This window comes from Cetorhinus maximus, unplaced genomic scaffold (genome assembly GCF_964194155.1).
Source record: "Cetorhinus maximus unplaced genomic scaffold, sCetMax3.hap1.1 HAP1_SCAFFOLD_4429, whole genome shotgun sequence".
NCBI classification, from domain to species: domain Eukaryota; kingdom Metazoa; phylum Chordata; class Chondrichthyes; order Lamniformes; family Cetorhinidae; genus Cetorhinus; species Cetorhinus maximus.
Genome location: NW_027600332.1, coordinates 1 through 15852, shown reverse-complemented (window position 1 = coordinate 15852; position 15852 = coordinate 1). Strand labels below are relative to the sequence as shown.

The 15852-nt window shown below is 42.8% G+C and overlaps 1 pseudogene across 1 annotated transcript; it reads right to left on the bottom strand.

The window, feature by feature from the left end:
• Positions 1 to 4792: 4792 nt before the first annotated feature.
• Positions 4793 to 12646, bottom strand: LOC144678491 (centrosomal protein of 131 kDa pseudogene; annotated as a pseudogene). Its single transcript, XR_013576114.1, has 3 exons — positions 12519 to 12646; positions 8701 to 8814; positions 4793 to 5303 (listed from the first exon to the last, which is right to left on the bottom strand). The product of XR_013576114.1 is annotated as a centrosomal protein of 131 kDa pseudogene (transcript).
• Between the last annotated feature and the right edge of the window lie 3206 nt (positions 12647 to 15852).

Sequence of the window (15852 nt, the reverse complement as noted above, 5' to 3'; positions counted from 1 at the left end):
TCATCCCCAACATCAGGTATTATTTCAAACCACTCACATCTTGGTTAAAATGTTCATTCTGAATTTGCTTATTTCCCAGAAAATTGACAAGAAGTTCAAAAACCCTTTACAGTGTCGGAGTGTGCTAGAATTCTCACAGTTAGCTCTCTGTAGAACAAATCTAGTCAGATATATGCACCGTGTCCACAGAAAAGATGACTCAAGGCTAAGTCAATTAGCTGAAACTCTTTCGAGTTATCAACAGTCACAGATTGCAACTCTTTCGAGTACAATCACAGTTCTTGGTTTTCCGGGAGTGGGACATGAACCCACAACCCTCGGATTCAAAGGCGAGGGTGCTATGAACTGAGCCACAGCTGACACCTCCATCAATTAGCTGAAACTCTTTCGAGTTAACAACAGTCACAGATTGCAACTCTTTCGAGTACAATCACAGTTCTTGGTTTCCGGGAGTGGGACATGAACCCACAACCCTCTGATTCAAAGGCGAGGGTGCTATGAACTGAGCCACAGCTGACACCTCCATCAATTAGCTGAAATGGTACTAAATACCAAATGAAATCAATTAGCAATTAATTGAAATGACAGTGCCCCATGCAACACTCTAAACTGCATTTTCTCACTGAGAGAAAAGTTAAGATTTATTACCAAGATATTTTGGATTTGCAGTAGTGATCAGTTTCAGTGCTGCGCAGTTCATGCCACAGGGAAACAGTGGCATAGTGGTATTATTACTGGACCAGTAATCCAGAGACCCAGGGTAAGGCTCTAGGTCTCTGGACCTGGGTTTGTATTCATCCACGACAGATGGTGAAATTTGAATCCAATAAAAATCTGGAAAAAAACAGTCTGATGATGACCACAAAACCATTGCCGATTGTTGTAAAAACCCATCTGGTTCACTAATGCCCTTTAGGGAAGGGAATCTGCTGTCCTTACCTGGTCTGGCCTACATGTGACTCCAGACCGACAGCAATGTGGTTGACTCTTTAAAAAAAAAAAAATGCCCTCTGAATGAGGGTAATTAGGGCATTAAATGCTGGCCTAGCCAGTGATGCTCACGAATAAAAAAAAACTCATCACTAAATTCTGCTCCTCACCCCTAGGCTTGTTCGAGCATCCTTCCACCTATGAAAGATATTGGACAGACAAATCCGTTTCACCCGGGGTGTGTCTTTCATTTGCTGTTTGCTGTCTGCACCTTTGCTGTTGGTTCAAGCAGCCGATCCTCGAGAGACAGGTTCTGCCACAAGTGGTGCGCGTGAAGCTCCCGGCTGGCATTGTGGATTGTTGTTCTCGGCATTGTTGCCAAGCCGCTGTAGCCACCGGTCATCACGGTGGTGCACGCCAACCCACAGGAGATGGTGTCACCAGCCTCCTCAGTTGTTAGCCATCGACTCCCAGGTCCAATACCTGATGTTTTTTAGGCTTGTGAGCATCCTTGAAGTGGAGCTTTGGGCTCTGACTGTTCACCTGGCTCCAGCTACCTCACGATACTAGAAAGTCCTCGAGCCCGCGGCTGTCTTCCATCCTGCTGACGTGCCCGAGCTAACGAAGCCACCTCTGTTTGATGAGCGCTAACAAACTTGGGAGCTCTGCCTTTGATAGGGCTGCCACGGTCCTGCCAGGATATACCCATAACATGCCGTAGACAGTGAAGATGGAAATTGTTGAGCTTCTTTTCTTGATAGCTGTACGTCGCCCATGTCCCACAGCCATACAAGGTGCTGAGAACACAGGCCTCAAACACCATCAGCTTGGTCCTAAGGGTCAGCTTGGCGTTATTCCATGGGCGTTTCACGAGTCGTCCAAAGGTGGCAGCTGCTTTCCCCGTGTGTGTTTCAAGTCCCGCATCAAGGGACAGATGGTCTGTTACCATGGACCCGAGGTAGCAGAGTTTGCTAACCACTTCCAGTGCGTTGTTATTTAGTGTTACCAGGGGTGGAGATGCAACACCCTGTCCCATAACCATAGATTTCTTGACACTTATAGTCTGGGAAAACAAGTTATAGGCATGGGAGAGAGAGTCCATGAGTCTTTGTAACTGAGTTTCAGTCTGATGACTAGTGCAGCATTATCAGCACAGAGGAGTTCTCTGATCAGGACACGCTGTGTTCTTGTCTTCACTTTCAGTCTTGATAAATTGTAGAGCTTACCGTCTGATCTAGCGTGTAGGTTGACTCTTTCTATATCTACTGGGATGACAAAGGTCAGGAGCATGGAAATGAAGATGCCAAACAGAGTGGGGGCTAGGACACAGCCCTGTTTCACTCGATTCACTCTGGAGCTGATGGAAGTGAAGCTATCAAAAATTGTACAGTGCTGTGCATGTTGTCATGGAAGGAGTGAATGAGACCAAGGAACTTTGGTGGACAACCAATTTTCCTTCAAACCTTGTAGGGTCCTGCTCTACTGATGGTGTCAAATGCCTTAGTGTGATCTATGAAAGTAAGGAAAGGGGATATAACCTGTTCCCTCCATTGCTCTTGCAGCGTATGGGGAAGATCATGTCCACAGCAGATCCGCTGACACGGAAACTGCACTGTGCATCCAGGTACATTTGGTCTGTAAGTAGATGGAGCCTTTTAAGTATGACCCTAGCAAAGGCCTTCCTGTGACACTAAGGAGTGAAATGCCCCCATAGTCGTTACAGTCTCCTTTGTCGTCTTTGTGGAGTATGATGATTTTTGCATCATCCATCTCCTCTGGAATGGAGCCTACTTGTCAGCAGAGAAGGAGGAGGTCATAAAGATGTGGCAGTAGCCGGGACCTTCTGTGCTTGAGTAGTTTAGCTGGGATTCCATCCCTGCCAGGGGTCTTTGTTTGCTAAGCTGTTTATGGGCTTCTTGGGCTCAAGTGAAGAGGGTTTTCACCTAACTCATCCATGACAGGAAGCTACGGAACAGGACCAAGTGCGGACTGGGAGATGTCCATCTGACAGGAGTACAGCTCACAGTAGTGTTCAGCCCAGCGGGACATCCATTTACTTCTGTTGGTGAGTACTTCACCATATGCTGGCTTCAGGAGGGCAACTTTGGTGATGGCAGGAACAAGCCCCCTCTTGATCCCTTCATACACAGTTCGTAGATTTCCATTGTCACAGGCAGTTTGGGTCTCTTGACATAAGTTGATCAATGCTTGTTTGCACAGTATCTCCCTGTCTTTTGCACGGCTGTCTTGGCTACATTCAGGTCGTGCAGTGTTTTAGCCATTGGGTTTACGTTGTGCATCATGTAGGCTTTGTTTTTAGCATCAATGACAGACATCATCTCAGCTGAGTAGGTCTCAAACGGGTCCCAATTGTGGGATCTGCCTTTGCCAAATGAAGCTTCTGCTGCTTCACAGATGATTGAACTTAGTCACGTCCATGATTCATCGATACCAGTGCCGCCTGGTAAGCCTTTGGTGGGTAGCAATCGTTCTTGCGACTGTGCGAAGTGCTGATATTTGGCATCATAACTTGTGCAAGGGATGTTGATGTGTGGTGGCCTGTCGCATTTGGAACTGTGGAACTTTCTGTGCTGCACCTTCACTCTGCTGTGGTCAGCGTCGCATTCTGTACTGTGGTATGTGCAGGTGTGCAGAACACTGGGCAGGTTGTGCCTTCTCATGGTGCCAATGTCCAGACCTTGCATCTCACCATGAAACCTTGTGGCAAAGGCTGTCCTGAATGAGGTATTGGTGATGCAGAGTTCATTCAGGTTAAAAGCTCAAGAAGGTGCTGTCTGTTATTGTTCTTGCCCACCGTGTGTCAACCAAAGCATGTTGACCATGAATCACTGTCTGCCCCAATTCGTGTGCTGAAGTCACCCAGGATGAATAGCCTCTCCCCATTTGAAATGGTCCTCAGAACGTCACCTAGGGAGAGGTAGAAATGTCCTTTGTCTGGGATGCTGGCATACAGAGTTGCTGTGTCAGCACATATAATGTTGACTCCGCCTCAGTCAGATGATAGCCGCATGGAGATGAAGCACTTTGAGGTTGCTACTGGCGACTCAATTGACTATGTCAACCGTGTACACGCTGAAAAACCTACACCATACTCACAGTGGTCTTGAGCATTCTTTTCCATAGCAGCAGCAGGTGTAATTAGCCTCTTGAATAGAGACAGTATCGGTTAACCTGATTTCCTGTAGAGCAGCAATGCTGACACCAAGCTTGTGTAGCTCACGGCCAATCAGGGTCGTCTTATGTATACTTGTTGTGGAGTGTGGGTCGTTGCTTACGCCAGGGGCACGGTGTCCTCACATTCCAGCTTCCAAGCTGAAAGGTTATCTTTCTTTGTTTGCTGCATAGCCTAGGCCCCCTAGGCCTGTAGGCTTGGCTTAGCTCTGTGATTTTTAAGAATTTGTGGGTGGAACACAGAGGTCTGTAATCTGTTGCAAAAACTTTTAAGTGCCTTAAACCTGACAGTATGAAGAACGTCATTTCCTGTGTCCCCTTGTCTACAATTTTTGGATTCAGTCTCAAGTGAATCAAGCAACTGGTACAATCCTAACAAAGAGAGTTTACTTAAAAGAACAGTGACATATAACAAAAACTTGCAACCATATAATCGCCTTTAACATAGTAAAAGCGTCTAAAGCCACTTCACAAGAGCATTATCAGACAAAATGCGACCCAAGCCACATAAAGAGATGCGCTTGGCCAAAGGGATAGGTTTTAAGGAAGAGAGAAAGGCAGAGAGGGGTGGAGAGGTTTCGAGAGGGAATCCTGGAGCTTAAGAAAGCTGAAAGGATGGCCGCCACTAGTGGAACGATAAAAACCAGGGATATGCAAGAAGCCAGAATTGGATCCTGCAAGTCAGGTGTATTCAGCTTTTTTTCCCATTAGTCACATAGTTTCAATATCTGCTCTCATGAGTCTCTATGTATTTCAAGTAATCAATATTAACAGACTTTGGCGTTCTGAACTAGGATTTATTTACCAATGATCCTGCAGGCTAACAAAATTCAAGCAGGATAAATCACATTTAGAAAGGCAAGCGTAAATGGAATTTGAGGGTGAAATTTCATGGTCTCCATGGGCAAAGATTCAACACCCCAGCTGTAATGTAGCTAGGAATTACAACGTAGATTCTGAGGTGGTTTTATGCATCATAAATCACAACGGCTTCTTAAACACAATGAGCAAATGTTAAAACTGACCTTTCCGCTTCCTCCTCAGTCACCTCCTTCTTCTTCTTCAACATGCTGGTGTTGTTTCTTGTTACAACGTTATTACTGGATAGATTTTTTTGTGACTTCTTAAAGGAGTTCTGGTCCAAGCTATTCTCATCATTAGTTGGCACCTTAATCATGTTGCTGTCGAAAAATACAAACACTCAGACATATCTCCTTTAGAATCTGTGTACACAAAACAGATGACCATTTCAAATCTTAATTTGTGAGAAAGCATTAAGAGTAGCTCATGCTGCGGTACTAGCCTATAGGCACCGGTAACCACCCCTGCCAATGCTTCACTCAAATGGCCTTTCTCGTCAAATGAGCACGAACAATGAATTTTGACAGTTCTTTCCCATAAAGGGCATGCGCCAAGTTCCAACTTAATGCACTGATGCCATGATGTTGCTGTTCAATAAACAGGCAAGGGTTTTGTATTCAAATGAACAGGCATTCTGGAGGGAGACGGAAAGGTGTGGTGATAGCTGATCCACTGGCAGAGTCCACAGGGTCAGCACTGAGATGAGTAAGGAAGCCACATGATAGATGGACAAGATTAGCCCTCCAGTGGACACAATGGGCAGTAAGAGAGTGGGATGACACATTGGGGCTGCTGCTCATAAGGAGGCAGTGGTGAGCACTTAAATGGGCCCTTTGGAGGATGCTGAGAGGGGCACAGGGGAAATCTGTAGGCTTATCCAAGAAAGAATCATGCCTGGGATGGCAGTAGAAGAGCAGGAAGTTCAAGGGGTGCTGAAGGGATTTGGGAGGGCAGGGAACCCAGAAGGAAAGGAATGAAACAAGCCAAGATGAAGAAGAGAGGGGGCTAGGAGGGATAGAGAGAAAAGAAGCAAAAAGGTAGGGGGGAGAAAATGAAATGGAAGTGGTGGACTTGAATCCAACATGGCAGCCAAAACATACAAGTGAACTGACAGAGAAAATTCATGTTACATAGGCTCAATTATGTAGTAATTATCAGCTTACATAGTCCTGTGAAGTGGCCTACTCAGTAAAGCAGTTCAAATTGCTTTTGAAGAAAGTTCAAAACTGAAGGCTCACCAACTGTTTAATTAGGGTAGCTATGGATCAATAATAAACACAACCTTGTCAGCACCAATCTATCCCAAGAAAAAAATTAACTGTATTTTTTTTAAAATGGTGCTTTTCTGATATATGTGAGTCGGCATTACATAGTTCATTAACTACCAAGCTATCAGAGGAAGCTAGGTAACATGCTTTTAAGTTAATAGCACAAAGAATTAATGCAGAACGTGCTTAAGGAAACCTACAGCAAGGAAACTGCTCAGAAAGTAATTGGTATAGAACCTGCTGTTTACAAAGAAAAATGTGCTGAGCTCTAAATGTTTATTCACCGGCAGAGGTTCCACAGGGCCAGCCATGTTCCTGGCTCTCATATGGGGCATGGACTGTTCCATAATTGCCAATGTTTTTTTGTCAACAGGTGACTAGGCATATTTTTGGTGAGATAATCTCTCAAAATTTCCCTTCCATCCAATACTTATGACAAGGTATGGTGCCATTTCCTGGATTCAGCAATTGAATTCACGTGGCAGATGTACAAGATGCCCAACATATACTGGTGGGCAAATTCATCAAAGCTGCATGACATTGTTTGTGCAAAACCCGTACACGCAAACTAAATACCGATGTTTGTGATCTTGCACTCACTCTGCAACTCCACCCACTTAAGAATGTTAACCAGCACTGTTACCAGTAACCAGTACTGTTAACCAGTAGAGCTCCCCAGTACCATGCCCAAGTGACCATTTTTCATGTGCACAATGACACGATGAACATGGATGACATCATTAAGCACAATCCTGACATCCTGGTACACTTTCCACCGAGAGTCAGTAGAACTCCTGCCCCAGCCCAAGACTCCAAGTCTAGATTTTCCAGCCACTGACTAATGAGTAAGCAGAGAAAAATATAATCTTGCATTTGAACAAGTAAAGGGGAGGACATGTGGCTAGTTAAAAGCAACAAATAAAAAAAGAGCAGGAGATAGATCGTGGGATATCAAATAGAAGTAACAGAAAGAGTCATAGAGTCATAGAGGTCTACAGCACAGAAAAAGGCTCTTCTGCCCATCGAGTCTGCGCCGGTCAAACAAGTATCTAATTATTCTAATCCCATTTTCCAGCACTAGGCCCATAGCCTTGTATACCATGGCATCGCAAGTGCACATCCAAATACTTCTTAAATGTTATGAGGGTTTCTGCCTCCACTATCCTTTCAGGCAGTGAGTTCCAGATTTCCACCACCCTCTGGGTGAAACAATTCTTCCTCACATCCCCTTTAAACCTCCTGCCCCTTACCTTAAATCTATGCCCCCTGGTTACTGATCCCTCCACCAAGGGGAAAAGAAACTTAGATTGTTGATTGGTGAGGGAGTCAAGGGTTATGGGGTGGGGTGGGGGGGGGGGGGGGGGGGGGGGGGGGGGGGCGGCAGGCAGGAAAGTGGAGTAAAGGCCATATCGGTCAGATCAGCCATCTTATTTCCTTATGTACATACTACACAACAAACAACTTGCATTTATATAACCACTTTAACGTAGTACGATATCCCAAAGCACTTCACAGGAGTAATTATCACACAAAAGTTAACATCAAGCCACAGAAGCAGAAATTGGGAGAGGTGACCAAAACCTTGACAAAAGAGGGACATTTTAAAGACTGTCTTAAAGAAGGATTGGAAGGTAAGAAGATAGAAAGGTTTAGGGAGGGAATTCCTGAGATTAGGGCATATGCAGCTGAAGAAAATCAGGGAAGAGCAAAGGGCACAGAATTGGTGAAGCAGGGAGATCATGGAGGGCTGCAGGAGGTTACAGAGACAGGGATGGGTGAGGCCATGAAGGATTTCCAAACAAGGACGAGAATGTTAAAAATCAAGGTGTTGCCAGACCGGGGCCCAATGTAACTTAGCGAGCTTATATAAAGAGCCTACCATGTATTTCATCTGTCACCTAGAGGTGACAGATGAAATACATGGTAGGCTCTTTATATATCACCAGTGGCCATGCTGGATAGATAGCATATCGCCTTCATTACAAGCTCCAATAACAAACCAAATTTTAAAATTTTTTATACAAGATAGGTCTTCTGGGTTCTCTGTTTCAGGCTGCAATAAAAATAAACTTTAATTTGGGTATGCAGTCCATATGCAAGTTGATATTATTTTCCCCCTCAAAGTTGGGTCTACATCTACATCAACATGGTATCTGTCTTGAAATTGATATTCAATTCTTTTGGAGATTCCTTGTTGCCACTATTCTAAAGGGGATTGGTACAATACCATTGGCCCACCAAACCCTAAAGCTGTATCCTTCCTGTTGAGAAAACCCACTGCACGAAACTGAGCTCCAAAGAGTAACTATAGAATGAAATGTGAAATTCTCTGCTGTGTACATCAATACAGTGTATGGTTTCAAACATCGTTTGCTAAATAAGTGAATAGAGTGGGATTTTAAGTTGACGTTTGAATCACTTTGGCTACCAACAAGAATCTTAAACTTACTTAAGAGATGTTGCTTTCTGGTTGGAGCTTTTTGGAGTCAAAGGTTTATCGACAGTTGAGTAGTTATTGTGCAGCATTGTTGTGACAGAATTCCCAACTGTTCCCTTGTTGCTCCTGAAAGAAAAGCATGACAAAAAACATTCATCCACGAAGGAAAGATAACCTGCAATGAAGTCACATTATTAGGGTAAGAGCTGACAAACCCCATCCTGGCCATGTCTACACTCTCTCGACTTGGTTAAATCAATTCTGCCCGCTCTCAACATTTCTCACGATGGGAGGTGGGGGAGGGTGTGGCCAGGGTTGCAGCTCAAGAAATTCAATCGGTCGGGGTGGGGGGGGGTACACTATATTACTGTTACATATCAACACAAGGAAGAATGCAGAGTGTAATTAAAATCCAGTTGCCATTGGTCTGTTCCATCTGTACATTCAGGAACAATATACATTGGTCCCACAAACACTATATTTACTGAAAGGATATCCTGAGCTTGGCTGGAGGGAGGGAAGGCAAAAAATGTATTTTCTTCGGAATATGTAGGAAACAATATGTAATGTTAATGCACTCATAGCAACATTAATTGTTTTTTTTTAAAAAGAGAAAATAGACATCGGAGTAAGAATTTTAAGTTTTTCTTTAACTAAAAATAGAGCTGTTTAAACACACTCTTGGTCAAGGAAGGGTTTTCCAGAGGCTGCACTGTTCCAGGCACTTAGAAGATGGCATGGACTTCGGGATGGGGCAGAAAAAGAATCAAGAATAAGGGAAAATTATGAACACATCATTATAAAGTTGTCAATGATCTGTCCATCCTACTACAACCATCGTGAACCACAACAAACTAAAGCACCAGAAAAAAACCCACTTCAAGTGCACAATGTTTAATGCTACTATTGCAAACTGTAATGTTTGGCAGATACAACCCAATGCCTTACGGCTCTGACTTTCTGGCTCTACATCAGACTCAAATTATTGCAATAGGACTTTAACTTACAGCAAGATAAGGAAGAATTGCTTTAATCAAATATAAATAGATAGCACTTCAATGTGCTTCATAAAAATCTATTTATAACCACATTGGTCTTTTTTTAATTTATTGATTCACAGGAATATGGGGGTATTTCAATTCCATGAAATATTTTTTGCATTGTTACAGCCTGTATTAAATGCACATAGTGAGTCACAGTGATATGAATAGCCATTCCACAAACTGCACAGGTATGGGGAATTTATGTAATTAAACACATAGGCTTCTGTTATGTGGGAAGACTAGAGAAGCTGAGATTGTTCCCCTTGGAGCAGAGAAGGTTGATAATAATGAGAGGTTTTGATGGAGTAGGTGGGGAGAAACTGTTCCTGCTGGTAGGATGATCGGTAAGCAGTAGGCAGAGTTTAAGATAATTGGCAATAACTCCTGGAGGAAATTAGAAGATTTTTTTTCCCCCCTGCAGCAAGTTATTACAATCGGCACTGTCTGAAAAGGTGCTGGAGGCATAATAGCATAATAGAATTTCAATAGGGAACTGGATATATACTTGGTGAAATTTGCAGGGCTATGGGAAAGAGCAAAGTGAGTGAGACTAATTGGACAGAGCCACACAGACATTGGACCAAATGGTATCCTTCTGTGCTGGATTTTTTTTTTTATTCATTCATGGGATCGGGGCGTCGCTGGCTCTGCCAGCATTTATTGCCCAACCCTAGATGCCCTTGAGAACTAAAGAACAGAGGGCATTTAAGAGTCAACCACATTGCTGTGGGGTCTGGAGTCACATGTAGACCAAACCAGGGAAGGACAGCAGATTTCCTTCCCTAAAGGACATTAGTGAACCAGATGGGCTTTTACAACAATGATTTATCATTAGACTTGTAATTCCAGATTTTTTTTTTTAAAATTTAATTCAAATTTCACCATCTGCCATGATGGGATTCGAACCTAGGTCCTCAGAGCATTACCCTGGTGACAATACCACGACGCCACCGTCTCTACTAATGATTCAAGTTAATACTTAAATCATCTATGTTTATTTCACTTTCTCATCCAATTTATGATAAATAAGCTAGACCATGTGAGATGATTTATTGATTCCTTGCATTTCTGACACCGACCAAAAATTATTCATGACATTGGGAACCACCTGATTGGTAAACTTGTGGGAGCACTGTCACCTGGTACAGGTCATCAAAATAAAGCAAGAAACCACAGAAGAATCGTTAGGCCTCTGAAGCTATTTTAGCTCACCTAGTTAAGCACCCAATTCCACTCTGAACTCTCAGTCTTAGCTTCCCTTATTTCACCTGGTAGATAATTACAAACATTGTACCACCCTTTCAGGTGATGAAATTATCATCCAAGATCAGCTTTACATAGAAATTACAATATGGAAGCAGCCATTCTTCACAAACTGTCTACACTGGTGTTCGTCCTCCACACATGTGGTCGCCCCACTTTCTCATGCCCGTCCTGCCCATACTTATTCGTTGTGCTCCGCTCAATCCTCTTCTTAACTGGCACCGAGGGGCACTTTGCAGCAGGGGTGACTGGATAGTGATTAACAGCGGGAATGCGAATTGGCTTTAATTCAGCACACTGACTCTGAGGGCCAATCTGGAGCTACTGAGCTCCAGGAAAACAATGCAGTATTGGGCTCTGTTTGTGGCAGGATCTATAATATCACAATTCTACAACTTTCTTTTGTTTTTTAAAATAACAGTGGAGTAGAACTCATGTCACGATCACCAGTTTCTATGTGAGCAGGCTGACAGGACTGCAGTTGGCAGCCAGATTTCACCTCCCAGACATGGCGATAAATGCAAGAGCTTCACCATCAAGCTGGTCAGTCTGGCTACCATAAAAGAAATCAATAAGACAAGAATCAATTGCTTAATGTAATAAAAATGATAATAAAAATTGGCCCTCTGTGATAAATTATACTACTTCAAATCTCGAAGTTATTTCACACTTTTCAGCACAACATTTAATTTATTAATCAAAAATGATTAAATCATGGAACCAACTCATGTTGGCACAGTTTTCTCATTGAAAAGAGAATAAACACACTTAATAGCCACCACAGTAAGATGCATTGTTCCTGTCATAGAGTCATTACGGCACAGGAGGTGGTCATTCAGCCCATCAAGTCTATGCTGGCTCTTGGTAGAGCAAACAAAATATTCCCCCACTCTAGCCCTGTAGTGCTGCAAGTGCCCATCCAATTTCTTTTTGAATCCATTCATAGTCTTTGTTTCCGCCACCCTCATAGGGAGCAAGTTGTAGGGAATTACCACTTGTTGCATAAAAAAAGATCTTCCTCACATATCCCCTGCATCTCTTGCCCTAAAACCTCAAATCTGTGCCTCCTAGTCCTTGTAGCAACAGCTAATGGGAACAGTTTTTCTTTGTCTACCTTCTCTAAGCTTGTCATAATCTGCACAACTCAATCAAAGCTCTCCTCAAACCCCTTCGCTCCAAGAAGAACAGCCCTAGTTTCTCCAATATAACCTTTGCAGCTAAAATGCCTCATCCCTGGAATCCTTCTGGTAAATCTCCTCCTCTGCATCCTCTCAAGGATCCTCACATCCTTCCGAAAGTGTGGCAGTCACCCAAAATGAATACTGTTAGTATTGGGAGCAAATGGAAGAATGTTTAGAGGGGCAGTCTCGCTATTTACCAATATAAAAACAATACTTGCCTTTATGCTGTTAAAACAAACATTTCCACATTGCACAAAGCTTAAAAGGTACTTGCAATATGTAGGAACCAAACAATTTTTTTCCCCTTTACATTCTTATTATGGTTTTCTATGGACCTACTAACCGATTGTTGGCTGTAAAGTTGGCTGCTAGTGGCACAGTTGCCTCCCTCTTTTTAGTCAAGACTGGCCCATCTATAGTACTGGTACTGCGACCACTGATAGGAACTGGAAAAGCTCTGGGCTCTTCATCCTGCCATTGGGAAAGAAACAAAGAGTGGGTGGAGAAACAGCATGTTATTCTACAGATATATATATTAACATTTCATCCAGTGGTTCTGAAATTAATTGCTCGCATTTGAAACTGAAAAACCTGCCTCTTCTAATATTATATTGTATGGTCAGGAGCACAAGGTGATAGTCACCCTATCTGCCTGGCTCTCATCAAATTGTTTGTCATCAAGTGCTTAAGATAAGTGTACAGTGGAATGATCTATACAAGAGGTAGCTTTGTCTTCAGATATCTTGGAAGATAGCTTTATCTTTTCATTATAATGTGCTCAAGCAGTTCTCACGCATCAGATCGAGGAAATACATCCGCATAGGATTTAAGATGGGCCAAGAGAGTTGGAATCCTGCATCTTAAAGAAGCCTAGGCTTAGGGGTGATATAATTGAGGTGTACAAGATGATGAAAGGAACAGATTATGTTCCAGTTGAGGGTTTGTCACAATTAAATAGATTAGGGAGGACGAGGGATCAGAGTTTTAATTAAAGCAAAAGATTCCGGGTGCTGGAAATCTGAAATAAAAACAGAAAGTGCTGAAAAAACTCAGCAGGCCTGACAGCATCTGCAGAGAGAGAAACACAGTTAATGTTTCAAGTCCAAGGTGGCTCCCGTTCAGAACTTCAATATCAGAATCTTAAGTTGTCTAAGGCCAGATCTAGGTTAGATATCAGGAGGCGGTTCTTTTCCCAGAGAATAGTGATTCACAGGAACTGGCTATCAGATCATGCAGTGGATGCTGATTTGCTCAACTCCTTCAAGTAGAGAAGTACCTATTTCCGGTTAGGGTAGACATCACTTCTTACAAAAGGTACTTCAGGGATTTGAGACCAAAGTGATCTCCTGGACTAGTTTCCATCATCTTGATGGATCAGAGAGGAACTTCCAGGAACATCTCCCCCAACAAATCGGCCTGGATATCTTGATTGTTTTTTTCACCTCTCCAAGGAGATCGCATGGTTTTGGGTACCATGGAGAGTATCAACATTGCACAAGGTTATCACAATTGCATGGAACATGGTAAAGGTTCCAAAGTGTCTTTATCTGTTCATCACAATTCCAATGTTCCTTATAAACTCAAGGGAGCATGATTAAATTGTAGCATGACACTCAAGCAAATAGGCTGGTAAAGAACAACTCAAAGGCAACCTGAAACACACTGGAAAACAATTTAATGGGACAGCCACCTCAACGTCCCATCATAAACAATGAACACATGACCATTCAGCACAGCAGTATAATAGAATATTTTTCATGCTGTAACTACTGGAAGGTTAGGTTACATACAGCATTGTAAAGGACAACTACTATAGTCAAGTTCCAATAAAACTTTCCTCTGGGAGTCCAACTCTATTCTACCTGGTGTACTTTAATATTGTACAAAGATGGCGAGGCTCATAATTACAGGTATTTGAAAATAATTTACTGTTATTTCATGTTTTAATCAGCGAAGGTTGAGAGGGGCCTTGATAGAGGTGTATAAGTTTATGAGGGGCATAGGTAGGGTGCATAGGAGGCCACTTTTTCCATTCGTAGAGGGGTTAATAACCAGGGGGCATAGATTTAAAGTAAGAGGTAGAAGGCTAAGAGGGGAGTTGAGGAGAACTTTTTTCACCCAGAGGGCGGTGGGAGCCTGGAACTCACTGCTTGAAAGGGTGGTTGAGTCAGAAACTCTCGTAACACTTAAGAAGTATTTAGATATTCACTTGCATTACCATAGCTTCCAGGGCTATGGGCCATGCGCTAGAAAATGGGATTAGTGTTGTCAGATCTTCGTTGACCGGCATGGACACGATTGGCCGAATGGCCTCCTTCTGTGCTTTATACACCTATGAGTCTATGAGTCTACTTCAAAAACAAAATGGAATCATCCCAAAATATATACACGATCAAATGGAGAACTTCCACATTTGGTGCATCTCAGTGAATTTTTCTATGGTGGAATGAAATTCTTTTATGGATAATTTTTCTTCCTAAAATATGGTCAGTGTCAGCTAAAGAAGTAACTGCACACGGCAACACAGAATTAGCCAAAAACCGTGCACTTGATACCTCATACCAACGGCTAAAAAAATTAGATATAAATTTCACTATTTTTGGATGCTCTAATTATGTGACTAAATCAACCCATTATTGGCACAATTTTGTGTCGTGCTCTGGGGAGGGAAGATCTAGTATTTCATATTTCCCATATATATCATGTATAACACGAGATCTTCTCCCTGCACCCGATGCCACACGCCACGCCACAATAAGAGTCGATAATGACAAAGCTGCTATCGACTGAGACACTCATATTCATGTCAATTGGCATTCACAAATACATTTCCTCTCAGTTTGTTTCTCTCCTCATTTTTCCATGGGAGCTTGGAATGAAGTCAGGAGGGAAAGTTTTCATTCAGATTAACGGTACTGGAAAAGTGAAGCAGAGCACCACAGCAGCTTAGCGGAGGACAGCAACAGCCGAAACAAATGGACTGGAACGGCGCTGGGTGAATTTGATACATTTCCTTCAGGAGCAGGGGAAAAAAAACTCACCCACATCTAGGATGATCCCCCCTGCCCACAGTCCCAAACAGGGGAATAGGTTTCTAACGGTGTACAAGCGCAAAGCACATAAGACAAATCTCTGCTCCCAGTCACATTGCGTACACCCAATTTCTCTTCTTTACTTGGACTGAGAAACTCATGAAAAGTACTGACTATGACCAACAAGTAAATAAGCAAGTGCTACCTGGTATACTCTGCAATACTTTAGCACTTAAAAATGTCAAGTTAAAAGGCCAGAAGAGGTACTTTAAGTCCAAATTATTTAGTTAAGATAGTCAAGCTGATCCAATTTGAAAGAGAGGTGATTTTTGAGATGGTACCATTGAAATCTTAACATTTCTGAAGGTGATGGACGATGATGCAAAGCTCAGACATCAGGACAGGTTGGAGAGATAATTAGTTGATGATTTGGTGGAGGAGTGATGGATTTGTCAAAGAAGGACAGGCTTCCAGGATGATCTTGGTCTAGGGCTGTTTTGATGCCTACCAGGTACTTTAACACTATTTTCTTTGTTCCATCTCTTGAATAGCTGTTCAAATAACTCAGTAAGCCCCATTTCATTGAGGAAGTGAAAGGGATTAAATTCTATTAGGCCTCCAGAGCACTGAAGGACATCAAGCACA